We start from the raw sequence: 27,935 nt of genomic DNA, 5'->3' as shown, positions 1-27,935 counted from the left end.
TGGGGATTCAGATCTCCTGCAGGCACAAAGAAGCAGTTGCAGGGTTGTTGCTGTCCAATCCGTGCTCTCTTGCTCCGTGCCAGGCTGTGCTGTGCGGCTTGCGACGGTGCGCTGCTGATGCTCTCTGAAGACCGGCTAGTTAGTTTTGGCTGAAACTAGCAAGAGTTTGTGCACAGGAAAAAGATGACTATGGGTCCCAGCAGGTCAGGAAGAGGACAGGTTCATTCCTGATGAAGCGCTAGTTCTGAATATTGATTCAGCTGTCCACAGTTCCGACCTGTTAACGAGGCTTGCTGCTGATGCTAACCTTGGGTGGATTCTTTGGTTACTTGGGGCAACCTACGCTCTCGACTCTTAGAACAAAGGAAAGTTCTGGCACTCAGACACAATGGCCATTCCGTGGTTGTCCGGGCTGAGTCTCAGGATGGTCAGGAGGCGCGCTGCGAGAAGGTCCCTTGGGAACCTTTCTGCTCCTGGGCCTTCCTGCCCTGGAATTGTCTCGCACCCCTGGAATTCTCCTTTGAATTCTCTTTAGAATAGTCTTTCAGGCTCTCTGTGTTGCCTTTTTTTACCAGGAGGAACTTCAGCTCGTTCATTGGCTGAAAGTTTCATGGGCATCAGAGACCCACGTGGGGTTAACGTGCCCTACCAGTCCCTGATTGGTTGATCAAGGTGAGATATGAGTCACTTACTCCTGACACCTAGGAATGCAGTCCAGATGTCCATCTGGCACTCCCTAGACAGATAGGCGCCAATGGATGACCATTGATCATGATAGCCAGGCTTAGCTAAGTGCATCCCCATTTGGGAGCTGTCCCTTATCAAAAGAAAACATCTTTAAATCAGCCTGCATTAATAGCTTCTCTGTGGCTGCACCACAGAGATTAAGAGAGAGATAGGGCCTCATTTAGGAAAGCACGGCAACACTTCATTCTGTCTTATTAATTAGCCTCACCGCTACAACAGTGTGTAATGTAGGGATTTCTATATTTATTTAGTGGTTAAATTAGTGCAGTAGCACACTTATGGGTGGTCGCCCAGGAGTGTGCTGGGAGCCAGACTAGTCAGGGTACATGCCAGAGACCAGCCCAAATGTAGACTGCAGGAAAACCGGTCCAAAAAGTACAGTAAGTGGCAGCCTGCTTCTAGTGGACTGGAGTTACTACAAAAGTCACAGCAATGTTTGGCTGTGTCGTTTTTAAGCCATTTTACGCCATTTTTTTGACTTCGCACAAATATTCTTATGTCTATATATTTGCAAGGGAAACACAGAAAGCCTTCAAACCAAACGCATTTTAAAGACCTCTACTTGTCAAAAAAAATCTCTTTTTGTAAACATCCGATTTCCTCGATGCATAATTATGAACTAATTGGAATCCTGTAAGCATGGGAATAAAGCTTTGTTTGATTTCTGAAACCCTCTCTTTATATCCTGTTTTCATTGAGGTAAAGGTCAACTATATACACAATACTGTTGACAGCAGGAAAATTCCTATTTTTTGCTCAGCAGCTTATTAAAAACAGCACTAATGATGTTCAAACCGATTTTTTACACAGAAGACTGACACAGCTTTGCAATGTGAATCTCTTTTTCTAATACACTGGAATAGGGGGGTCTTCCTAATGACTCAATAGCTTTTTGAGCATAACAATCACAATTCTGCAACCAAGTGTTTTATACACTAAGCAGGCCCTCTTATTTTTCACTGTCATGATTTTGATTGTGAATCCCTTCCAGAATATTTTATTATTTCAGTAAGATAGCACCATTGGACAGGCAATGCATGGGGATAGGGGGTCGCTGTTCATGACTCAATAGCTTTCAAACGACAACACTCACAGTGCTGCGACCAAATGTTTTACACTGTAGACAGGCCCTTTGACCTTTCACAACCTTGTGTTGGTTTGTGAATCTTTTCTGATCCTTTTCTTTTAGATTCTTAAATTAATATCATTATTAATTTCTTTAGATAATCGATTCCATATTATATTTTCTATTTAGTGGATTCTAAAAATTATTTCTGTATTTCTGCTAATATGCTCATTATTGGAGTAAACGAAAGCATACTTTTAGAATTAGAATTTGATTAATTAACAGACGCCTCAAGCCTTTGAAAAGCTTCTTTGAAATAGGAAATATTATGGACACTATATTGACATATTTAGAATTTGATTAATACGGAATATAATATGAAATCGCTTATCTAAAGAAATTAAAAACAATATAATTATATTCATATACTGAAGCTTAAATTCTGCTATACTAACAATTAGACACAAGAAGAGTATTATTGGACTATGTTGTGAGGCTCTGGTGAAATTTCTCTGTAAACTGAAGAGTTCAAGAGGAGACGCGTTGTGTATTGCCTCTTTTTACACTTGTAAAAAGGAACATTCCAATGTTAATGCGACATTAATAATTTAGCACTTTCAGGGTCACGTGGGTTTGCGCCCTACACCCTGCAGGACCACTGTGTACATACAGTATGTTCACAATGCGAGAAATACTGCTCAATACGAGTTCATGCGAACAACCCGCATTGGTGATATTTAGAGATATACAGTGCCTTGCGAAAGTATTCGGCCCCCTTGAACTTTTCAACCTTTTGCCACATTTCAGGCTTCAAACATAAAGATATAAATTTTTTATTTTATGTGAAGAATCACCAACAAGTGGGACACAATTGTGAAGTGGAACGAAATCTATTGGATTTTTGAAACTTTTTTAACTAATAAAAAAATGAAAAGTGGGGCGTGCAAAATTATTCGGCCCCTTTACTTTCAGTGCAGCAAACTCACTCCAGAAGTTCAGCGAGGATCTCTGAATGATCCAATGTTGTCCTAAATGACTGATGGTGATAAATAGAATCCACCTGTGTGTAATCAAGTCTCTGTATAAATGCACCTGCTCTGTGATAGTCTCAAGGTTCTGTTGAAAGCGCAGAGAGCATCATGAAGACCAAGGAACACACCAGGCAGGTCCGTAATACTGTTGTGGAGAAGTTTAAAGCCGGATTTGGATACAAAAAGATTTCCCAAGCTTCAAACATCCCAAGGAGCACTGTGCAAGCGATCATCTTGAAATGGAAGGAGTATCAGACCACTGCAAATCTACCAAGACCTGGCCGTCCCTCTAAACTTTCAGCTCAGACAAGGAGAAGACTGATCAGAGATGCAGCCAAGAGGCCCATGATCACTCTGGATGAACTGCAGAGAACTACAGCTGAGGTGGGAGAGTCTGTCCATAGGACAACAATCAGTCTTACACTGCACAAATCTGGCCTTTATGGAAGAGTGGCAAGAAGAAAGCCATTTCTCAAAGATATCCATAAAAAGCCTCGTCTAAAGTTTGCCACAAGCCACCTGGGAGACACCCCAAACATGTGGAAGAAGGTGCTCTGGTCAGATGAAACCAAAATCGAACTTTTTGCCCACAATGCAAAACGATATGTTTGGCGTAAAAGCAACACAGCTCATCACCCTCAACACACCATCCCCACTGTCAAACATGGTGGTGGCAGCATCATGGTTTGGGCCTGCTTTTCTTCAGCAGGGACAGGGAAGATGGTTAAAATTGAGGGGAAGATGGATGCAGCCAAATACAGGACCATTCTGGATGAAAACCTGTTGGAGTCTGCAAAAGACCTGAAACTGGGACGGAGATTTATCTTCCAACAAGACAATGATCCCAAACATACAGCAAAATCTACAAAGGAATGGTTCACAAATAAACGTATCCAGGTGTTTGAATGGCCAAGTCAAAGTCCAGACCTGAATCCAATCGAGAATCTGTGGAAAGAGCTGAAAACTGCTGTTCACAAACGCTCTCCATCCAACCTCACTGAGCTCGAGCTGTTTTGCAAGGAAGAATGGGCAAGAATTTCAGTCTCTCGATGTGCAAAACTGATAGAGACATACCCCAAGCGACTTGCAGCTGTAATCGCAGCAAAAGGTGGCTCTACAAAGTATTAACACAAGGGGGCCGAATAATTTTGCACGCCCCACTTTTCATTTTTTTATTAGTTAAAAAAGTTTCAAAAATCCAATAGATTTCGTTCCACTTCACAATTGTGTCCCACTTGTTGGTGATTCTTCACATAAAATAAAAAATTTATATCTTTATGTTTGAAGCCTGAAATGTGGCAAAAGGTTGAAAAGTTCAAGGGGGCCGAATACTTTCGCAAGGCACTGTATATTGTAGTATTTTCGGGTTCGGCGAGGACGGACAGAGTAATTCAGACACTACTCTTCTTGTGTCTAATTTTTATATTAGCAGGATGTGTGTGAAAAGCACATTGTTTAAATGGGATGACTTTACCCACGTTTTATTACTGTACAACACTAACTACTTTAAGGCTGTGCCGAAAAATAAAGCACCGTTTTTCATTCAACAAGTGTCTGAGTCACTGTGTACATCCTCATCGAACCCGAAAATGCCACTATATCATAAACGCTCTTAGGCTGGGCAAACCAATTTTTTAATTTTTAAGAAAGAAATCAATAATGAGATAATTATGTGTTCCTGCTTAACTTAGACATAATTTTAAAAGCTATAAAAACAGTTTAACTTTTTTCTCTTTTTTCACCCACTGTGATTCAGGCACAGAAGAGTTAAAAAGAAGTCAGACAGGCAGAGGGAAGGGGGAGGGGTGAAACTGTTACCTGTCCTGAATAAAACGGCTAGAAAATAGGTGGATTTACACCTGTGAAAAGTGTTCCAATTTTAATGCAATACAGAAGATATTATTCATAATAAATTATCTTGGATGGTCTGTAAGCTGAAAATTATAAAGGAGACACATTGAGTATCTTTTTACACTTGGAAGAACATTCCAATGTCAATGCGACACTGAAGATATTATTAATAACCTTTTAAATCTGAAGCTGTTAACTCTACTTCAGACCTGCACACCTCATCACCTGCATATCAAGATCATGGTTCCTCATTCGTGAATGAGTCTAATTAAAAATAAAACGTGTTAACAAAGAAAGTGAAATACAGTAATCAGCCGGGGATTCAAACCCAGGCCTCTGGTATCACTGCTAGCTGTGTCAGCCAGTTGAGCTAAAGGGCAATCTCTTCTCTGCCCACCAGCTGAGGTCCCTGCTAGCTATTCAGAGGAAAAGGCGGTGACGTCACCACGCTGGCGAGCAGGCACAGCCTATAATGTCGGGTGTATGTGTTAAATATGTTTTGATTTTAAATTAATATCGTTATTGATTTTTTTTAGGCTCACAACACTGTCCAATAATACTCTTCTTGTGTCTAATTTTTAGTTAAGCAGGATTTGAGCCACAGACCATAAAAAACAACAGGATTCCCTTTTTTCACATATAAAATATTCACATATTAAACTTAATATGGTCAGAAGGAGCATGTAACAACGTTTCCAAAATAACCACATGTAAGACTTTGATGCTTAAAATGTTTAGGGATTAAGTGGAATACTAGTGTGTATTTTTTCTTTAAAATACCAATACAAGCCATATACAGTTTACATGATATGTTTACGTTCCTAATTTAATATCGTTTATGATCATAAGATGCGTTATGCTCCTTTTTTTATGCTCAGCTACTAAAATTTCCCTTTAGTTGTAAAATTCCATATAAATATTAAATATTAAGTGGATTAAAACATGCACAGTAAAGAGATTAAATGATTAAATCTTTTCACTACCAACCAATGAATCACGAGTGCCCCATCATTTTGGCCATCCAATCACGTACCGCGGTACGTGACGTAGGTCATTGTGTGCTGTACGGGTTCTTTGAATGGCTGCATCTGTATGTAGTTTAAACAATAATAAAAACAGTGATACAACTTAACTTCTCTTGACTTGCCTTTCCTCTTTGTACTTGTCATATTGATGGTGATGCTGCATGAAAACTACTGACTAGTTTCCAAAGAGGAGCTCAGCTGCGTGCTGTATAAGAGTTGAATTTGTGAAGTTTCCCACAGTATTTAAATTATTTACAATATTTGATTTTTTTTCACGGCTGACTGGCTATACATGAATTTGTGTAAAAATACATAGCGTAACATATGTGTCTGCTGTATTTTCAGTCTCTTTTCACGTTATCTGTGTTCAAAGAAATGAAGAGTGTGTGAATCTTTGATGTATATCAAGTTTGGAAAATTATTTTTTAAAACTTCATTTACATGCAACTAAATAATATCTTAGCTATCTCAAATTTAAATTTTAAGATACTTTTTGTGTGGGTGTTGCTTCCTTTTGAGAAGTACTTTATGCCCGTGTTAAAGTTCTGGGCTAAGTACTAGACCCCTTATTTCTTAGTATTTACATATTTCCACTTGGTCATTGTTTAAGATCACATGGCCTCAGCTATCATTACTATGCTGATTTGGCTGTCTCTATTCTAATTGCATAAAAACTAGGATGACTCAAAACTTCCTTCATCTTAATTGTGACAAGACTGAAGTCATGCTTTTTGGCACCCCCCATCAACTTTATAAAGCCAGTCCTGTAAACCTATCTGTAGATGGTTATGTACTTGAGCTTCAGTAATTTTGGAAAAAAATGTGGATGATATTTGACTCACATGTGCAACATATCGTCAAAACATCCTTCTTTCACCTCAGAAATATTGCTCTACTACGCCCTATATTATCACTAACTGTGGCTGAAAAGTTTTGTCTTCTTCCAAATCGACTACTATAATGCTCTGCTCTCTGGGGTTTCTAAATCCACATTGAACAGACTCCAGTATGTCCAAAATTCGGCAGCCAGAATCCTGACCAGGTCTAGTGCAAGTGATCACATTACTCCCGGAGTCCTTGCATTGGCTTCCTTTCATGTTTTGTGTCGATCCTCATGCTCACCTATAAGGCTCTTCATGGCTTGGCACCTCAGTACCTGTTTGTGTTATGGTCATTATTATCTCTCTACTCCCCACCTCGCAACCTTCGCTCTTCTATTTCTGGTCTCCTATTTGTCCCCCAAGTCCATCTACACTCTAAAAGTGTTATGCCCCAAGCTCTGGAACTCTATCCCTAAAGATATCAGAGAGATATCACCTTCTCTAAACTCCGTCAAATCCAGACTCAAGCCCCCCTCTGCTTTACCCCTCTGCTCCTACTGTACTTGGTACCACCATTTACTGTCTCCTCTAACAGTGTATTCTCATCATGCTTATTTTGTGTTTTTTGTTGTTGTTGGCATTCTGTAAATCCCTTTGAGAAGCCACCTTTAAAGTTGAAATATAAAATAAAGTTTATTATTATTATTATTAAGGTCTTGATTTCCTGTCCTGTGTTTACAGGCTCAGAGGCCAGTGCTCTCCCTGATGCTGGGGAAAGGGCTCCTTTTGAACAGCAGCACAATGAGGAGGAGTGGGGGTCCAGTCTGATGCAGGAGACAGAGCTCACTGCTGCAGAAGGGAAAGAGAAACGCAGTGAGCAGCACACAGAGAGCAGACAGAGTGTCGAGGATCTGGACTCTGTGCCCATGATGAAGATAGAACCTGAGAGTGAGACACTTGGACACTTAATATTTACAGACAAGATGAATCATCTGGATACCAAGAATATTGCAGAACATTGTAATGAACTTGACTGCGTCTCTATACAAGAACTTAAAGAAGAACTGAGTGAGTTTAATCTTACAGAGCAGGACATAGAGCCCCAGTTGATTGACCCTGCAGAACTGGAGAAGGAGCCCCAGGTGATTCACACTGCTGAGCAGCACACTAAGGGACACAATGGGGAAAACAAATCTCAGTTTCAGTACACAGAGCAAGACCATTCCATGGAGCATTTGCAGAATAAGAGACCCCAGCACGATCAGAGGATGAGGAAGAATCACTCAAGGCGTTGCTCAGATGGAGTGGACAAACTGCCATTACGGCACAGGGAGGAGCAGCGTTTCTGTCAGTCTAGCATTTCAAAACCCTACCAGCACCTTCACACAGGAGAGAGACCATTCAGCTGCAGTCAGTGTGTGAAGAGATTTAGAGACTCAAGTGCCTTAAGAGTCCACCAGCTGCAGTCAGTGTGGTAGGAGTTTTAGTCAGTCAAGTCACTTAAAAAGACACCAGCGCATTCACACAGGAGAGAGACCATTCAGCTGCAGTCAGTGTGGGAAAAGTTTTAGTGCTTCAAGTCACTTAAAAACACACCAGCATATTCATGCAGGTGAGAGACCATTCAGCTGCAGTCAGTGTGGGAAGGGTTTTATTCAGATAAACCACTTACAAACACACCAGCGCATTCATACAGGAGAGAGACCATTAAGCTGCAGTCAGTGTGGGAAGAGTTTTAGAGGCTTAAGTACCTTAATAATTCAATTCAATTCAATTCAAGGTGCTTTATTAGCATGACCGATGGGTACAATCAGTGTTGCCAAAGCAAATAAAAATAATAAAATTAACATAGAACAAAACAAAAAATAGAAGTAAAATAAAATCTACAGACATGTTACAGACATTTACAACAAAGACATATTATATAATATTGACATACTGTAGGCAGCTGGAGCATTATTGGGAGACGGACTCACTGTTCCTCAGGCTGTGACAGGAGATCACATACTGGGCTGCCAGATCAACTGAGTTCCCTCCTCCCTCTCCCAGTAGGATTGGGACCTGTTGTGGTTTTGGCAGGTGTGGGAACTCTGGGATTAGATTTCTGAATTTCGGGAAGAATGTTTCTCTAATCCCAGAGTATCTGTCACAGTGCAGTAGGAAGTGCACCTCTGTCTCTATTTCTCCCTGCTGGCAGTGGGAGCACAGCCTGTCCTCTCTGGGCAGCCAGGTCTGCCTGTGTCGCCCAGTTTCTATGGCCAGGTTGTGGTCACTGAGCCTGTACTTCGTCAGGGTCTGTTTCTGTTTGTTATTTTTTATTTTGGTCAAATATTCAGCTAGTGTGTATTGTCTGTTTAAGGTTCTGTAGCATTCCAGTTTATGTTGTGTTTGTGTGTGTATGTCCCAGTGTGTGAGATATTAATATCCGACCAGCGCATTCACACAGGAGAGAGACTATTTACATGCAGTCAGTGTGGGAAGAGTTTTAGAGACTCAAGTAACTTAAGAACCCACCAGCGTATTCACACAGGAGAGAGACCATTCAGCTGCATTCAGTGTGGGAAGAAGTTTATTAGGATAAACCACTTACAAACACACCAGCGCATTCACACAGGAGAGAGACCATTCAGCTGCAGTCAGTGTGGGAAGAGCTTTAGTGACTCAAGTACGTTAAGAGCCCACCAGCGTATTCACACAGGAGAGAAACCATTCAGCTGCAGTCAGTGTGGGAAGAGTTTTAGTGACTGAATTACCTGAAGAGCTCACCAGCACATAAAATAAGATCACTTTATTGGCCATATTCAATTTCTTATTTCGTATTAGGATTTTGTCTTTTCACAACTTGCTCTCCATGAGGCACACAGATAGGGAGAGAAGCCCGGGGTTAGAGCGCAGGGTCAGCTGTTTGTACAGCACCCCTGGAGCAGCTGGGGTTAAGGGCCTTCACATAGGGTCCCAACAGAGTAGGATTTCTCTGCCAGCTGTGGGGATTTGAACTGGCATCCTTCCACCCACAGGCAGCGATCCTTACCTACAGAGCCACCAAACCGCCCTTAATCACACAGGAAAGAGACTTTTTAACTGCAGTCACTTTGGGAAATGTTTTAGTGACTCATGTACCTTAATAGCCCACCAGCACACTCACACGAGACCTTCAGAGTCCACCGGTGCAGACACACAGGAGAGAGTTCATTCAGCTACAGTCAGTGTGGGAAGAGTTTTATCCAGTCATGTGACTTAAAAATACACCGGTTTAGTCACCAGTTTTTGATTTAATCATAGTCTTAGTCTTGTCAACTGAAATGTCTCTTAGTTGAAGTAGGTAGCTGCATCAACAAGTGACATCCGTAAAAGGTTCCACAGCCGACATATAGTGTTTTCTTTCTTCTCTTTTCAGCATGAAATAAACCTGGACTTATAGACATGTTTGGAACAAGTAATTCACTTTGTAGTCACCCACTTTTTATTTAGTCTATAATTACTCTGACTTTTGATTGATTAGAACAGAATTGGTTCCAGTCATGCATTTTACGTTATGTGTATAATAAAATGTATAAAGTTTTTAGTTTTATTCAATTTTAAAATGAACTAAGTCTAAATTAAATTATGTATTTCTTTACAGTCTTTGAATATTAAGTTTAGTCCTGTTTATTTTTCAATTAAGACTGTTCTCATTGGATAGGCTTGTAATTGTGTAACAGCTTTTAACTTTTAACCATGTTAAGAAAAAAAATATATAAAATGTGTTAACTGTCACACATCTGATTAAATTTTACCAAAAACCTCAAAGTTTGTTGTACAATCTAAATTTGATCAAATACAATACATTTTTATGCAATAAAGGGTAAATAATAAGGAATCAGAGATATATTGTATGAATTTCTCTTGATACGAAAATCTATTTTGGCACCTTTACTAATCTTTCCATATTTTTTAACAGTTTTGTTTTTCAATTATTTTAGACCAGACAGGACAAACAAATATATATATATATATGCTTTAACAGCCACTTAATGTTTAATTGCATTTAGTTTATTAAACATTATTTTCTGATGACCTAACATGAATATGATTCGCAGTTCCTGCATAGCCAGAACCTGTGTCATCTAAAAAGTCTCAATTGAATCAATTCTTTGTTTCTTTGTAGTCTTGGGATGTTAAGTTTAGTCCTGTTTAATTTACAGTTAAGACTGTTCTCACTGGATAGGCTTGTAATTGCTTAACAACTTTTAACTTACCATGTTAAGCAAGAAACATATATAAAACAGAACAGGATCCTTAAGTGTCACAATCTAAAATGTATTTATACCAAGAGAGGATAAAAATGAAATACAAGAAATATGAACTAAAGGGGGAAATAATAAAGAATCAAGAGATATTGTATGAATCTGTCCTAATAAGAAAATCTATTTTGTCACCATTACTAATAATTCCATATTTTTAAGTTTTTTTTTCAATGCAACTATTTTTTTGTTTAATCTGGACAGGACAAGCAATATATATACAGTTTACCAGCCACATAAACAAAATACAATTAAATATTATTTCCTGGTAACCTCGTAGGAATATTATTCACAGTTCCCGCATAGCCAAAACCTGTCATCCCCACAAAACTGTATTTTACTGTTCGTGGCCCGGTGCCAGGCAGTGCTGGTCCGGCATGAGGTGTGGGAGAAGGAGGGAGAGATTCCTGCTGTGGCATGCTGGCAGTGGGCTCTCTGAGTTTGTGTACATGAAAAGAGACTGCAGTTCCGAGCAAGTCACACTCTTTAGACAGGAAGAAGACAGGTTTGTTCCCAATGTAGCGCTAGTCCTGAATACTAAGATTCAGCTGTCGACAGTTCCAACTGTAGTTTACTTGTTGATCAGGCGAACATTCACAGTGGGTTACCACCGGTTCACAAGGCTGTCAGCTGGGCTAACCTCGGGCGGATCCTTTGGTTACGCACAGGCGACCTCTGGTCTCGACTCTTAGAACAAAGTAAAGTCCTGGCACTCAGACACACTGGCCTGACCAGAAAACAATCATTTTCGATTGTTGACTCTGAAGAAGTCCTCTATTTGACTTGGTCAATGCTAATCCCTAGAGGATTTCGGAAGGTTGAATCAAAATGACACGTGATTCTGGTGGGACTTGAACCCACAATTTGTGTATGACTTAATTCTACCAACACCAATTGGCAGTGAGTGGCCGGGTGTCTAAGAATAGATACCACTAGGATTCGCACCCATGATCTCCTGGTTTTTAGCTCCATGAAGTTAGCCCCCCTACAAACCGCACAAACAATGAAGCGGTTGATTTTGCTTTTAATAGCAGTATCTTCTGTGCTTTCATGTGATCAGGAAAATTAAAACTTTTCAACAATATCATACCCTAAGCAGAACAGTTGTGGATGTAGCCTTAAAAGGTGAACATTAGCAGTCAACTGCATGTTCTTAGAAAGAGGCTTTAACTAGCAACTCTCCATATTTCGCATCACGTTACATCACGACCCCGAAAACAACAAGGCGCTATATCTCAGAAACGAAAACAGCACAAACGCTACTTTCAGCAGCACAACCCGGCACAAATGTAGCACTAATGAATAAGGCTGATCTTATTGTTTGTGCTGTCTGTAGGGTGCCCAGCTTCACAGAGCTACTTTAACCAGCTAAGCCATGGCACCAACCTTCTACAGCCTCAATGTACTTGTGAGAGCTATGTTTCCTGGCTCAATACGTTTCTGTTTGGAAGTTTGATGTGTTTCATAAGCAGCGCTGGGTCTCGCTTGCTTACAAATCAAATTCATTTCTTAGTCAGATCTACTCAATCACAGTTTTTGCTGAGCACTGTGTTTGATAGCTTTTTTTGTATATTGCCTGTGCTGTTCAACTTCCCTGCTGATTTTAATTTCTTGTTTTGTCCAAATCGGAGAGAGACACTACAACAGGTAACACCCCGTGCGAAACATCACAAGCATCTGTAAAACCTCTCTACCTGCCCATTCCTCACAGAGACTTGAGTGACAAGGGTCTTAAGGGACATTTTGAGCCGTAGAAAGATTTTATCATTCCGTACTTTCCTGTGCAGTCTGGCCAGTTGTACTTCAACTACGCCCGACAACAGAGGTTGTTTTGAAAACGCAAGAGTAAAGGGACACTGCACGTCTGCACAACATCACGTCAGAGTTTAAGGACAGTAACATCAGAGATTGGAAGCTAGGGGGTTTCAGGTCTGTTTTTTTTATTATAGGTTCATGAAAGTCTAAATACCTTTGCAAGAAGTATTTCAGAATCCCAGTCAAATCCAAATAGCATTCAAGAATTTGAATACTGTATTCAAATGTATGTCAGTTGAATCAAACACGCTGCATAAAGCATGTCTAAAACAGGAGAGAGCGTTTTGGAATGCGTCTTCCTGTAAAAATAAAATGACTTCAAGGGCGCTATATATATATAGGTGTTAAAGCTTGCTTCACAGAAGAACTATAGCCAGAGATGCCAAAGAGGTCGAGATTTCACCATGTGAGAGAAAGCACCTCAGAAAACGAAGTTGCGGTCATTTCCACGCGTTATAAAACCACTAGGTCAGACAACAAGTGCTGAAGAGCCGCTGTGGAGAGTAATGCGGCCAAGCGCTCTAAGGAGCTGGATTAAAGCTCCAATCTCTTCGGGGCATCTGTTGGAGTCACACCGCTGCAGCATATTTCCTTGTTAAGAATCCCTTTTTTGTTGTTGCTGCCTTCAGGCGATTTAAACCAGATTCAGAAAAAAAAATTGAACAGCAACAATAATAATCACATTTTAGCTTGTTTTATTTCTCTTCTTGCAATTTATCCTCAAAGGTTTATAGTTTTTGGTTTATATATATAGTTTTTTTGTTTTTGAATATAGTTTTATAGTTTTGTTTATATGTCACCACTTTGCTTTAGCTTCTAAGTCTTCAAAAAACTGGCAATGTAGGAGTCTCAATAGTAAGAAAAATTAACTGTCGCCAGTGATTAGTATTCGTGCATATCCTGCCTTGCTTTTTAGTCGACAAAGCTTGTCTCTCTTCAAACCCAACTTCAGAATGATTGTAAGTATTGGGAAGGAGCGTGTTTTTGGTACAGCCCCCACTCCACGGTCTGATCACAAACAGATCGGGTGAGCTGTCAGTCTAGGTTGGAAGTACCATTCGAAAGCACTAAAAATCAGACTTAGGAACTTTTTAAAGTAATGTAATGGGACAAATGGGCCTGGAAGACTATGTCATCCTAAACGCCACAAATTGTGTTCGTCCAGGCACGTAAATTGTTCTAAAGTTACAGAGAAAATCGGATGTAACTGGTGCATTCAGCACACCTTTCTTCAGTGCTTCTCAGGATGGTCAAGTCATTTAAAACGCCAGACTAAAGGAGTCTATGTCTTCTGAGCTTTGTGTTCTGGTCTCCAAATAGAGGTGCGGTTTCAAATCCCACACCCAACAGTCAGGCATTTTTACCTGTCTTACACCTGTCTTTACCTGTACTAGCTGACAATCACAACAGGAGGAATACGGAGACATAACAAGAACATAATGGACAGGAAAAAGCTTCATGAACACTTGAGTGTGATTAGCAGCAGTAAGGTATGCATTCAAATGTTGAAACCTTAATTATAAAAGCAGCATAGGAAAGGTGCAGCACAATGCAATTTGTGAGAATTCACAGGTTTTTATGCTGCTTGGACTTCTTTCAAGCCTATGAAGTGACCCCCGTTTCATTTTCATTTTCAAACCTCAGAACCGAATAACAAAAAGGTTTCATGTGTGTCAGCAACGTGAACGCGAATGAAATATTTAAGTGCTGGCTCAAATTTCAGAAAAACCTGGAAAAGCAACGCTTGGAGTAAATGACAAATTTAAAGTGTGTAGTCAGCATGAACAGAACAACTCTGTAAAAACGATCTGAAGCCGCAATTACTCTTTTATCTCGGGCAGTTCATTCCGATACGATGTTTCCGCAGAATAAATGAAATACGAACTCCAAACATGTTGTTGCCATTATTGTTACTCCTGCTTCTGTAGTTTTAAACTTTAATCAGTGGGTATGTAATGTTGTATAGGGGCTGGACTACTTTGTTCCATCCACATTTCATTATGTGAATTTATGCTTTTTTAATATGAGCATTAGCAATACAATGCGTGCTCAAAAAACGTTACTTATTGGCTTAAGAAGCGGCAGTGTTTTGACAAAGTGTGGTATTCGAACAGTAAATGCTGAAGTGTTTAATACTTGCTTGTGAGCAGATCTCTCTCAATTTAGACAAACTCTTGTTCGGCCGATGATTTCAGATCAAAATCTGAATCAAGTTGAAAGAAAGCTGAATTACGCAAAGGTCATAAGGCACTGATTATCACTGTTATGCCATCAGGTCATGCTAGGAGGATTGGGGGGATCAAATTGACACAGAGGGACCCAATGTGGGGGCTGAACCCACAGTTCTGAGATTAAGAGATTCATGCTCTATCGACTGCGCCTATATAACTCTTGTGCTACAGCAGTAATGTTTCTGGGTGTGGATGAACATGACATAATAGGCTGACAGCAGGAACACGTGGCCCACAGGCAGTGATAGTATCACTATCACATTTGGCTGCAGTATATTGTGTTGGGAGCAGCAATAACTTTCCTGCACAGATGGGAGTGCTTTTAATACAGCTCTTTCAATCGGATAGAGTAACAGGAACCGACCTAAAGTTTCGGCTGTGGATCCATCTCCACATGGGGTAGAGAGACAATAAAACAGTGATGAAGAAACAGAAAGAATTGTGCTCGCTGCAAAGTAGGAAAGAAAGAGATGTTAGGACACGTAAAACAGCTTGGCGATAATTTGCAGCGACAGTTTTATGTTATTTAGTACACAGATTTCTCTTCATGTTCCTTAAGATGTGTAATTTGTATGTTGGTTGTATGAGAACAGTTTCTTCTAAAGTCCTGTCAATTGACAGTGGAGAGCTAGCTGGTGCACATCTTCAAGAAGACTCTCTTTAAGGCGATTACAAGTTTCTCGAACAAATCTGTGTCATATTTTTAAAATAGTTTAGCTAATGAGCAACGAGAGTATAAATGAATTCTCCCACCCTCCATTCGAAGATAAAACTCCATGTGCGAGTCTAAGTTTCCTTGAAGCTACTGATGTTCGTCATTATTGGACATCCCCGGTGATATTGACTAAGGAGCTCAATTTTTACGTGGTGTAGTTCAACATGCTCAAAACACTCGTATTCCCTGCAAATATCAGCAAGGTCAATGATATTCTCAACAATTCGTGCCATTGCAATTCATGCAATTCGTGCCATACTTTTTTGCAATGTATTCTGACAAGCCAAGATCAGAGGGTCATATTTGAAAAATGGTGCATTAAAATGTGTTGTACTTCAGGATTTTGATAGTCTGTTACATTGTCTCTCACACCTCGGTGTCAGAATTGTGAGACATTTTCATAATCGGGGGGGAGGCCATAGAAATAAGCAGAAAGTGCAATCACCTTTTTACCAGTGTAAGTCCGTGTTGTGGTGAGTTTTTAAAATTGGTTTGCGATTTTCTAAAATATATTCCATACAAAAATATAATTTGGACAGTCGCTATTTGTTTGGATATTCCCTTTCACTGAAGTTGTCTACAGTATTCCAGCCGGAATAGTACTGATCGAAGAGAGCCACCTATAGGCGAAAGGCAACATAACATCACAGCCGCTGCATTTAAGGTGGAACGAAAAACTCGCATAAGAAGCTGGCGAATAAGAAGCCAACTTCAGCCTCGTAGCAGACCCTGGGAGGCACGCTCAAAATAATCATCTTTCCCAGTACTTCAGAGTCATATTTAGATTGCTTTACTGCAATTTTATGTGATCGATGGAAGATGTGAAGCTACAAATAATCTGCCAGGCTGATTTACTTGTCCGACCACCTCCCTCCGTCCCCCTTTGCTGTTAGCACAATTCTTTCAGTTTCTTTTCTTGTATTTTCCTTGCTATGTTGGTGTTCCCCATGTGGAGATAGACCCACAAACAGAACCATTTTCAACCTGTGTTTCTGTAGCGTCAGTCTGTATGAGGAGCACAATTCACACAGCTCCAGTGGTGCAATCGGTCAGCGCGTGGTACTTATACACCAGTGCACATGCCGAGGTTGTGAGTTCAAGCCTCACCTGAAGCAGTGTCTTCAGCTACTGAAAGCAACTGTTGAGTTTAGATACTCTTTGGTATTTGATGGAGATAAACTAACATCAAACGAACAAGTAAAGGTTTATTTCGAGTCACAATCAAAGAAGGCTCCACAGCTGAAACATTGTGTTTCGTTCTCTTTTCAGCTGGGAATAAACCTATACTTTTTCCTTTGAAGCCCACGCATGCTGACGCAGCTCCCTACTTAAATTACCGTCAGCTGTGGACCTCCAGCTGATCTATGCACGGATATATGAGAGAGGTCTACTGAGAAGAGAGGAGCACTGAAGACTTGATAAAGGTCTCGAATTAGATTCTGTGTTTTTGTTGTTCCCCAGATTTGTTTTTAATGTTCTTTTTCTTTTGAAGTTGTTGCGTTTGGTTGTTTTTTTATAGTTGCTAGACTACTACAGGGATTTACCTAGGTTCCGGGAAGACTTCTCGTTTTGTGTATGTTGTGTTTTCGGGTTACAAGTATTTTTTTTTTTCTATTGATAGGACCCCACGCATTACTGTGGGACTAGTTAATTAAGTTCTTACATTGTACCTGAAATTACCACATAAATTACTACTCTGTTTTCCATTTTTTTTAAAAAAAGGCAAAACTAATGTTTGTTTCTCCTTGCTGCTGATTGGTAGCTACAACAGGTCAGTTGCAACAAACTGGCTGCTGAAATTTGTCAGCAGTTCTGTACCAAACCTGTTCTCAATTGCAACAAACCTAAAATAACAGCTGCTGCCCATTAGACGTTACTAGAGTGTGAGAATGTGTGTCTGTCAGTGTGATATGTCTGTCGTACCAGGTGTGTGTCTGTTAGTGTGTGGTGTGTATCAGTGTGTGGGTGTGTGTCTGTAAGTATAGTGTATAGTAGTAGTGTCTATGTGTGTGAGTGTCTGATTGTGTGTATAAATGTGTGTGGTGCCTGCGAGTGTGTGTTGTGTCTATGTGTGTGTCTGTGAATGTGTGTCTGTGAGTTTTTATCTGTGAGTGTGTGTGTGAGTGTGTGGCTGTCAGTATGTCATAATGTGTGTGAATGTGTGGGTGTATATCTGTCATTGTGTGTGAATGTGTGTGTAGGTGGGCTTGGGCTCCAATGCTGTGTCTGAGAGAAGTGACCCATCAACAGGTGTTGAGGTCCAGAGTCGCTTGCAAATTTCTAGAGCACTTTAGAACTTTCTAGGAGTCCAGACCAACAAACAGAAATCTGTGAGTGCTGTGTTTTTATCACTATTAGAGTATGTGGTGTCTGTGGGTGTGTGGGTGTTTGTGGGTGTTTGTGAGTGTTTGATGTGTGTGGGTGTGTGTCCATGAGTATGTGTACTGTCTGTGTGTCTATGTGAGTATTAATGATGATAGCACTACTGAATACTATTATTTAAGTGAGAATTAGTGATGATAGAGCTACTTTTAATTTAAGTTTTAATGCTAGTATTCATGTTAATATTAGTGATAATCATAGTGTTAGTGTCAGAATATTAATACTCATTGTCATGTTAGTTCTTTTGATAGTATTACTGTTATTATTGGTATTATTAGTGTACTACTATGTTTGTGTTATTGTTAGTAATAATGATACTGTAAGCCTTAATTGCAGTGTTACTGTTGTAATATTGGCAGTATTTGTGTAAGTGTTAGTTATGGTGTAACTGTAGGTAAGAGTGTAGGTAAGGCCCCGGCTGCCCTGTGGTGGCTCGGGGAGGGCCTGTGGGTCGAACTGGAGGGGCTGCTCTAGGTTGAGGAGAGCTGGGTGTGGCCCAGAGCTCAGAATGCGATGTCTTCCATCCAGCTGGACTGCCTGGAGTTGTACGATGAGGTCCTGGCCAAGTTTGGATCGGAGGCAGCATATGTGGGATTGGTGAGTCCCTGAAACCCCTAACCTTGTCCAGCTTACACTGTGGTATCAGGGCGGTAGAGGGGCTGGGGCAACTCTCTTGACCCCCTCAGCTTTCATAGATACCTGAGTCACCCCACTCAACCTGGAAATCTCCCAGATCCAAGGGGAGAGAGACAGGAGCTGGGCTGGGACACCAACCTGCTGTTATTTCAAGTGGGTGGCTGAAAGACACACCGCTTACAGATCACCACTTGGGGGCATCATAGAGTGGGTGGTGAGACTCTTGGTCATCGATGGCAACAGTGGGGTTACTCCCCCTCTCTCTAATGGCTCTATTAACAGTGGGGTGTCTCTATCTCTCTAATGGCTATATTAACAGTGGGGTGTCTCTCTCTCTCTCTATTGGCTCTATTAACAGTGGGGTGAACCCCTCCCCCTCTCTTTTGGCTTTAGAGATACCACAGTTCCACCCCTAGGCTGCATCTCCTGTCTGGCGCTGTGGAGGTATGATGATGATTCACTGTCTTTGTTCTCTCTCTCTGGTACAGGAGTTGGTACTGAGTTAGTGAAGTTTCACAGAGGATATGATAAGAAATTTTACCAAATCCCAAAATTAAAACAGTGAAGACAACAGGCAACACAACTGGAGCTCTGATAATGGAGGTTTGGTTTGACAGGAGCAGACATGGTCAGGACATCTTGCCTGATTCTCTCTCCCCATTTTCCTAGGATTTTCCCTTCCAGGGCACAGGAATCATGAAGCAGGATGACTAGGAGGAGGCGAAGGAGACACTGAAGTCCTACTTCGAAAACACGAAGGTCAGGTGTGACTTCTCTGAGGTGGACAAGTGCTTCGGCCAGTCTGCAGCAGAGCTCGACCTCATCTTGCAGAAGTACCTGGGAGTCACTGTAGCTGAGGTCTGTGAATAGCAGATTAATGTTTTCTCCTTGTAGTAGTCTCAGGACAGTCTGACTTGTTGTGGGACTCAGCAGGAACAGAAAGGTCTTCTGTGTGTCTTCAGTCTCCACAGCCAAGGAGACTCACAATCCAGATGGGCGAGGCTGTTAAAAAAAACAAGATGTTCATCCCTCCCTCTCCTGGACCTCGGCGCCCCTGGGCCCTCCCTCCTCAATCATCTGAGCTCAGAGAAACCCCTGGTGACTGTGCCATGCCACCCCATCAACCCCTGGAGAATTCCCCCCTTTGAGGAACTTCAGAGTTCCTGAGACTCAGAGACAGGTGAGAAGTGAACAGAACCTCTGTCCTTGTGTGGAGTCACCTGTACAGGCTCTTATTGGACACACTGTATAAACTCATCTGGATAGACTCTTACTAGATACACTGTATAGTCTCACCTGTACAGACTCTTATTGGACACACTGTATAGTCTCATCTGTACAAACACCCTCCTGACTGCTCCATGCCACCCCCATCAACACCTGGAAGAGCCCTCTTCTTCGAGGAACATCAGAGCTCCTGAGATTCAGAAACAGGTGAGAAGCGAACAGAACCTCTGTCCTTGTGTAGAGTCAACTGTACAGATTCTAGGAGGAAAAAGGAGGAAAAGAATCAGATGAAGCAGGAGGAGAAGAGGGGGAAAATCATGGAAAAGAAGGAGATGAAGAGGAGGAGAGTTTTGGAAAAAGAGGAGGAGAAGACAAGGAAAATCTTTAAAAAGAAGGAGAAGGAACAGATGAAGCAGGAGGTGGAGAAGAGGAGATGGGAAGTGGAGAAAGAGAAGAAGAGAAAAATGAAAGCTCAGAAGAAGAGAGTGAAGGAGGTGAAGAACAGCCTGGAGGTAAGACCAGACTATAGGTTTAGCAGGAGCAGCACTAGAAACAGCTGTGATATTATTCAGAGCACTAGTAGTGTCATCAGTACTATAAACATAAGGGGGGGTTTACTGTTGTAAGCAGCAGGAGGAGTGATATCATTAGTAGAAGGAGCATAATTTATTATTATTATTATTCATGTTTGCAGATTGCAGAAACTGTTCAAGCTATTGTTTGGAGCCTGACTTCTCACCAGACTAGAATGAAGAGAAGAAGGGAGCTGAAAGAATACTGAAATAAAGTTGAGAATCAAGAGGAAAGGAGTCACCACACTAGGAAGAGAGAATCGATAAACCAGAAAGTAGATAAGAAATAAAGCATGAAGGAAGATCAATATGACTTGTGTTGTGGATTATTCTATACTATATCTCTGTCAGGGTGACGAGGCAGTGCAGAGGTTAGCATTGCTGGGTTCAGTTCCTGGCGTTCGATCTGCTCCCTAGGTATGTGCATGTACTCCCCTTGTTCGCTTGTGTTTAGTTAATTAGCTTCTGAGAAAACCGGCCCTGGTGTGAGGGTGTGTCTGTGGCGTCCCATTCAGGGCATATCCTGTCTTGTGCCCTTGTGCTCTGCCTACCCCGGTACTCTGAATTGATTGAAGTGGTTACAACAATGGAGATAGTACTTAACACAGAGTCCCTGTTAATACTACAGTGGTACAGCTGTTCTCTCAAGAATAGAAATATTCTACAACAAATACGTGAGCTCGGTCAATAATACAGATAAGATAATATATCAATAATATCAATCACCTGATCAAAATAGACTAGAGGAGAAATTGAAATTGAGATTGTTTTCCTGAGTGTACGTGGTTTACTTGTTTATAGTATGTGAACATTTCTGTGAAGAAAGTAGCTGGTCCCACCCTGAGCATGACATGATAGTGATTCAAAATCCAAACTAAAATGTCAATTAAGTACCAAACTCGTAAAACTCGTATTAAGTACCGAACTCGTACGCGGAGCCGATCATTTGCAATTGGGCTGTGCCGACAGACCAAGACGAGCTCTGTCGGCTCAAAAGCAGCGCAGGACCTGCAAGAACAACAGAAAGATTAGCATCCAGCGGGGGCCTCTTAGTGAGCCCAAAATCTCATCAAGAATCGACTCCAGCAACAGGGCAACAGGGCAGATTGTTCCATACTCCGACCACTCTCGGTGTAAACAGGTCCCTTCTGGTCTCTGCTTGAAATGCACTTTCCTGCGTTTGCTTTGGTGTAAGTGGTTTCCCCTGCATGGGCGAATGTGAAGAAGATCCTTAGTAAGTCATTGAAGAAAAACGAGAAGAGGTCGGAGTAGCCTCTGTCGTTTATCAACGATCCAGTCAGGCAGTACTCCTCTGCAAAGCGCCGTTCGTTCACATCAATTGGCTTTTTTTTGCCTTCATTCGTGCATGTAGTAAAAGCAGATGCCCCTATTCTGCCGGGACCCAGAGTCGAACCGGGGCTGTTGCAGCCACAACGCAAAGTACTGACCACTATACGATCACAGCGAGTTACCGAGACACACATTGCGGGGTGGAAAAGGTCCCCGCTTCGAAACAGATCGGCTTCTTTTGTCGCCACGCACACTGTTTGGGGATTTGCCTAGCGCTGTGATCAAACAGACCCACTCACCTCTTAGTGTGGCGGGATCTGCACAGTGCATGTCGCAGCGTATCCTGCTTTCACTTTAATGTGCTTCCTGATGTCGAGTCGTGTGCCGTGCGGAGGCTCTGAAAGCGAGAGCAATGAAAAGGTGCACAACGCTGTGAAAGAAAACAGAGAAGTGAAATGCAGTCCTTTCTCTAAGGAGGTGAAAGAAAAGCTACTCCTTGTCGGGGAATCGAACCCCGGTCTCCCGCGTGACAGGTAGGGATACTTGCCACTATACTAACGAGGAAGACGTCATGCTATTCGACCCCCGGCATCGTGTCCCGACCCACCGTGCCGGAAGCCGACGCGTGCTGTGATTCCTTTACGGAGCAGAAATGACAACCGAGGAGTCGTGAGATCATTTCAGCATCTCGCAGCAATTCAGCATTTCGAAAACACAAATGATCAACTCGGAATTACTTGCTTTTAATGCTTTTCAAAGCCTTCTTTGTGCACGACGACTGCGCCGCCTAGCAGATACAAATGGGTTGTACAACTTTGAACTAGCAAATGGAAGAGGGCTAAGCCCCCTCTCTTTTAGCCCAGTGTGGAAGATCGAGTCAAAAGGTCAGGACAGTGACTATGCACAGGAAAGATTTTCTGTTTGCACCTAAGACCACTGTCTTAGGTGCAAACTAAAGCCTGTGATTCCTCACACCCATTCAACCAGAGAGATATGAAACAGATTGTAGGATGACAAATGTCATCTCCCTGTCCTGTTTGTTTGACTTCTGACACTGTATGTTCCTTTGATATGTAAAAGTCTTGCCTAGTTTTAATGTATAAAAAGGAAAGTAAAGCTTCAGTCCAGTGAGCATGTCTTGAGTGCTAGGGGAAACCCTATCTCTGTGATGTGCTCCCCTTCAGCTGATTGTATTAAAGATCTCTGTTTGACAATCTCCTAACCTGAGTGAAGACTGAGTTGTTCTTCGACAATTATGGTGCCGTGACCTGGATGGCAACGCCGAACCAGTAAGTCTGATTGGACTGGGAAACTACCTCCTTGACACCAAGCGCGCCAACAGAAAAAAGGTAAGGGACCTTTTGAAATCCCTATCTGGTGTCGAGAAGAGACTTTCCCAGGCTGACCGAGTTCTTGCACGTTGGGCTTATGCCAATAGAACTTTGTTTGAGATTGTCTACAGATTTCTCTTGTAAAGTGTACACAAATCTGGTCTGGTTATTTAGCGCTCTGGTTTGTGAACTACTGGAAAGTTCACCTGGTTTTGTGAAGGTCTAAATAAGATCTTTCACCTGCTTATTTAGCGCTCTGGTTTGTAAACTCGGTTAGTGTTTACCTGGTTATAAAGATATTGTGAATTGTTAAATTGGTAATTACTGCAGTATGGGAAATTTTGAATAATGTGATTTAAATTGTGCACAAGGGAAAGGTTAAATAGATAAAAGAAATGCAGAGTATGTCGATTGAAAGAGTTGGTGAGAAAGGAATATTGTGGAAAATAAGGAAAAGGAATGTATGATGTGAATGAAAGTGGGAAGTAGAATATGTGCGTACGCTGTTTGATATTTTCTTGTTCGCGAACACACACACATACACACAACACCCAAAAAAAAAACATACACCTCATAATAAAAGAGCAAATCACTTTGTAACAGGGTTTAAATGAAGTTGGGAGCTGAGTATAGCTCTGACTGGAGCAGTAAAGCAGTAATGCTGGCGTTCTGGGGATGGTGAATTACTGATCCAGAAAGAGAGTACTCGAGTTCTCTTTTCTTACTGTGAACAGTGAATTGTAAGCCCTCTCAAAAGACTCTGAGAGGCATTTAGATCTAATGGTAACAGACGCCCGTAGTTGCATGAGTGCAGGAATGCACAGGATTTCCAAGTGGAAAGCACTCCCCTATGAGCTGTTACCTCACACAACACCGTAAGATCATACTGAATGAGGAGGAAACAATCAACTCATCCTCCCCCGAAATGGACCTCAGCTTACTGTATACTCTATATAAGAGTGAGAGTCCATATACCAGCCCAGCGCGAACGATACTTTAGTTACAGTTCACTCGCTGCGGATACCCGGTGATTTGAGAAAAATTGTTAAAGAATTTCTTAATTGTCGGGAAGAACCTGAAAAAAAAAATTCAAGGAGGAATTACTATGGTCAAAGAATGTTATAATCCAAACTGGTCTGATCTAAATAAAACTATTGTGAGTTGTTACACCTTCAGAAATTAGACAACATATGCAAACTGCTGCCAATTGGCCAGTGCAAAACCCCAAAACGAGTGCGGCTCTGGAATCACCCCGCACCAGGTTAATAGAGGCTATACTGTAAGTACGGTATGCCTCAAAGAGACCGATTCATAATCGGAAACAAAATAAAGGAGGAAACTGTCACGATTATAGTTCCCCCTCCTTAAGGGTGCTCCAGCCCTTTCACGTGAGACTTTATTCTATGCACCTGCTCCCTATTCCCAGCCCACCTTAAAAGCCAGGCGCTGATGCTCATCCGGGCTCTGCATCTGATTTCTGTATTGTGCGAGTCTGGGACCTGGAAGCCCCTGGTCCCGTTAAGGTTTTAACCTCTGTTCCCGTTCCTGTTCCCTGTCCGCCGGTTCCGACCCGGCCTTCGTGGTTTTAACTTCGTGTTTTGATGGATCTCCTGGTTTTGGACTTTCTCGTGTGTTTTTGGATACTCTAAGGATTACTCTTTAGGATTGTTCGCCTCGGCCACACCTTCCCCGTGCACCAGCGCACCTTGGACACGCCCCCCTGTCTTCAGCCCCGTATTCCTGCATGACGTTTCCCTAGTGTTCCCCCACTTCGTCGGATTGTGTCGTCCGCATAGGGTCCGGAAAGAACTGTTCGTTACAGAAACCTTGCTGATTGTATAGAAAGAACGGCCAAACTCTTTGAATTACATTCAGGTACTGTATTCATCAACCAAGAGGTAACGTGAACTGCCTAAAATACAAAACCCGTTGAAAATCATCTGTGTTGGTTGGTAAAATAAAGATCTGGAAGAACTGGTAAATAAAGCCCACTATTGTAATGGATGTCAGGAGCAAAAAAAATAAATAAATAAAAAATGAGAAATTAAAAACCACTAATGACCGTGCAGAATTGGCTATTCTACAGGAAGCTGCAGATGAAATAAAGACTCCTGGTTGCTCCTTACATCCTGACAAACTCTGGCATTCTCAGGACGGCCGCCTGGGAACACCTAGAGCTCAATTGCCCTGTCTTGCTCACATCTCCCATGAGCTGGCACATGTGAGCAAAGGGGGGGTGGTGACTGCAATACAAACAAAAATAATGTTTGCCCCTAATTTTGCTTCAGTTGCTGCACAAACCTGTAAAAGATGTGTAACCTGCCAGCATCTTAATGTGGGAAAACCTGAAAACTTTTCAAGCAGCACACCCTCCCCCTTGGGGATTGTTTGTAAATATTTAAATTGATTTTGTACAGTTGACTAAATGTTGTGGATATGAGTAGGTTTTAGTAATAGTGGATTCATTCACAAAATTAGTAGAAGCATTTCCCTGCAGAAAGGTTGATGCGAAAAACTGTAGTGAAACCTCTGATGAAAGACTTTGTATGCAGGTTTGGGATTCCTGCTAGTATTAACAGTGACCGAGGAACTCATTTTTCAAATCAAATCATGAAGGAACTATGTTATGCCCTGCAGATTAAACAGAATCTTCACTGTCCGTATCACCCACAGTCTGCAGGACTGGTAGAAAGACAGAATGGAATACTGAAGAACAAACTGGCTAAGATATGTAATGAGACGCGGTTGAAATGGCCAGATGCATTGCCACTGGCTCTCATAAGTATGCGGTGTACACCCAACAGGAAAACGGGGCTAAGCCCTCATGAAATTCTCATGGGCCGCCCCATGAGAGCCCCTTTTTCACTCCCTCTGACTATGGCAGAGATGGGCATCCACTTCATGGATGATATGTTGCTTTCCTCCTGTCAGAACCTAATCAGAAATGTAAAGTGTATCCATTCTCAGGTATGTGCAGCCCAGGAAAAAGAACCTGATCGACCATGTCACTCCATCCAGCCAGGAGACTGGGTCTACATCAAAGTATACCAACAAAAGACGGCACTGAAACCTCGCTGGAAAGAACCTTTCCAGGTTCTGCTAATCACCAACACTGTCATAAAGTGTCAAGGCCAGCCCACATGGATCCACGCGTCCCACTGCAAACTACTGCACCTGACCTCGACGAGACGGACCCGCCAGAATCATCGCAGACTCTAAAAAGGGCCCAGAAGAAGATGAAAGTTCTGTGCCACCAGAACCAACGCAGGCCCGGAGTAGTGGCCCAAAAGAAGATGAATGGAATTTGAATTACAGACTCGAGGCAGGGTCTGCTGGTTATTTGAAATGTTGTTTCTAATCTTTATGTGTGGTCTAGGAAGTGTTGCATGGGGGTGGGAGAGTAACTCTTTCCCTAAATTCACACACCAGTATGCAAAATCATTGAATAAATCAGGATGCTGGGTTTGTTCCCACATCCCACATAATTCTGGAGCAGGTATCCCCATGGCACCAGTTCCCTTTACTTGGGATGAAATGTGTGGCAACTGGAAAACAGTTAAATTGGCAACCTGATGAGAAATAAAAAATATGGTATCTCAGTGGCTGCAAGTATTCTGTGTACGGTACTAATGTCACTTTTGGAGGATGGTATAAACCTCCCTATAATGTCACACGAAGAACTAATGATGTTCTGGGCTTAAAATTGGCTTACAAAGCTGAAGGGCTTCTCTGTTAACAATGGCACTGTCTATATGGGAAATAGTTCCTGCAATTATACCCTTAGTTGTTATCAGAATGTTACCATGAAGATAGTTAACCGCACCGACCCTTCCTCAGTTTTTTTATGCAACCCAGTACTTCAGCAAAGGTTGTATTTTCAAGTCCTCTGGAATGCGAAGTTACAATGGGACTTATTTCATTTGTGGGGATCGAGCATATCCCTGGCTTCCACCTGACTGGGCAGGATCATGCTCCATAGGATACATTACCCCAGCAATGCTGCATTCTACAGTTCTCCCTTTTGAGCACTATGATAATCGAAACAAATGGGCCATCTCTGAAGGAGACCGGCTGGCAGCTGTTCTGTTCCCCATGTACGGGGTTGGCAGGGCCATGAAGGAAATTCGGCTCCTCCAGAGCATCCTGGAACGTGTCAGCAATGACACTGTAGAAGCACTCGACAAACTGTCTGCCGAGCTGGTAGAAATGCGAACCATGGTTCTCCAAAATCAGATGGCCCTCAACTTTATGTTAGCTGCAAAAAGGGGGACCTGCGCCCTCATAGGCTCTGAGTGCTGTACTTACATTCCAGACAGCTCAGAAGAAATCTCCGATCTTACTGAACACATTCGCAAGGAAGCTGCCAAGCTACACGAAACCCCAGGATGGACCCTATGGGGCTGGGTCAGTGGTGCATTAGGAAATCTAGGTGCCTTTATATTGCAGGGATTATTGCTCTTATTGGCCTGTGTAATTGGAGTATATGCATGCTTTTCAGTTATTAAATGTTGTGGTACTTGCACATCAAAAGAAATCCAAGCCCAGATGTCTAACACAGATGTAAAGCTAATGTTAATTAAATGTAAAGAACAAAGGAGACAAGAAGAAGAGGAAATTGACAGCCTGATGCAGATAGGCATTTAAAGAGTAGTAGAGAGTAGAGTAGTAAAATACTTTTATACCATATGTACATCTACTTTGGAATTGTTAATTGCGCTGATCTCTCGGACATACACAGTACAATGGACAAACACAACGCAGACAACAGGAACAATTATAATGTAGACAACAGAAATAATAAAGTGGTTGTGCTTTAAAGCACAAAAGGGGGGAGTGTGGAAGACCGAGTCAAAAGCTCAGGACAGTGACTATGCGCAGGAAAGGTTTTCTGTTCGCACCTAAGACCACTGTC

General features: G+C 41.9%; 1 non-coding gene and 1 pseudogene across 1 annotated transcript; both read left to right on the top strand.

Annotated features, from left to right (window-relative positions):
• The window catches only part of LOC138242338 (zinc finger protein 850-like), a 1,462,105-nt pseudogene that overhangs the window by 815,142 nt on the left and 619,028 nt on the right, over window positions 1-27,935 (top strand).
• Window positions 16,616-16,700, top strand: trnai-uau (transfer RNA isoleucine (anticodon UAU)). The gene is given in 2 exon segments: window positions 16,616-16,653; window positions 16,665-16,700. It is a non-coding gene; the product is annotated as a tRNA-Ile (tRNA).

This window comes from Lepisosteus oculatus, chromosome 14, assembly GCF_040954835.1.
Source record: "Lepisosteus oculatus isolate fLepOcu1 chromosome 14, fLepOcu1.hap2, whole genome shotgun sequence".
NCBI lineage: Eukaryota > Metazoa > Chordata > Actinopteri > Semionotiformes > Lepisosteidae > Lepisosteus > Lepisosteus oculatus.
The sequence above is the reverse complement of the archived record's forward strand: the minus strand, read 5'-3'. Positions and strand labels throughout refer to the sequence as shown.